The following is a 927-nucleotide window of genomic DNA, read 5'->3' as shown; positions in this document are numbered from 1 at the left end:
CATCAGAAGACAAAAACAAAACCACGTCACTCCTCTTTCTTCCAGCATCCCTCAAGGCCTCCTTGCACTCAAGAAGGTGCGTGGGTTGTCGTTTTTTTGTTGTTTTTTTTTTGCCCCCGCTGCTCTGCACATACTGTTCAGCTTCCACTTCCGCTGTCACAAAGAATTGACACAGAGCGACAGTAACAGGGAGCTATCAGAGAGAGCAGTCACAGAGAAAAGTAACATAGAGCTTTCACAAAGTACAGTAACAGGGAGCTATCAGAGAGAGCAGTTACAGAGAAAACTAACATAGAGCTGTCACATACAGTAACATGGAGCTATCAGAGGGAGCAGTCGCAGAGAAAAGTAACATAGAGCTGTCACAAAGTACAGTAACAGGGAGCTATCAGAGAGAGCAGTTCACAGAGAAAAGTAACATAGAGCTTTCACAAAGTACAGTAACAGGAAACTATCACAGAGAGAGCAGTCACAGAGAAAAGTAACATAGAGCTTTCACATACAGTAACAGGAAACTACCAGAGAGAGCAGTCACAGAGAAAAGTAACATAGAGCTGTCACAAAGTACAGTAACAGGGAGCTATCAGAGAGAGCAGTTCACAGAGAAAAGTAACATAGAGCTTTCACAAAGTACAGTAACAGGAAACTACCAGAGAGAGCAGTTACAGAGAAAAGTAACATAGAGCTGTCACAAAGTACAGTAACATGGAGCTATCAGAGGGAGCAGTTCGCAGAGTAAAGTAACATAGAGCTGTCACATACAGTAACAGGAAGCTATCAGAGAGAGCAGTTACAGAGAAAACTAACATAGAGCTGTCACATACAGTAACATGGAGCTATCAGAGAGAGCAGTCACAGAGAAAAGTAACATAGAGCTGTCACATACAGTAACATGGAGCTATCAGAGAGAGCAGTCACAGAGAAAAG

This window comes from Babylonia areolata, chromosome 18, assembly GCF_041734735.1.
Source record: "Babylonia areolata isolate BAREFJ2019XMU chromosome 18, ASM4173473v1, whole genome shotgun sequence".
Lineage (NCBI taxonomy): Eukaryota > Metazoa > Mollusca > Gastropoda > Neogastropoda > Buccinidae > Babylonia > Babylonia areolata.
The sequence above is the reverse complement of the archived record's forward strand: the minus strand, read 5'-3'. Positions refer to the sequence as shown.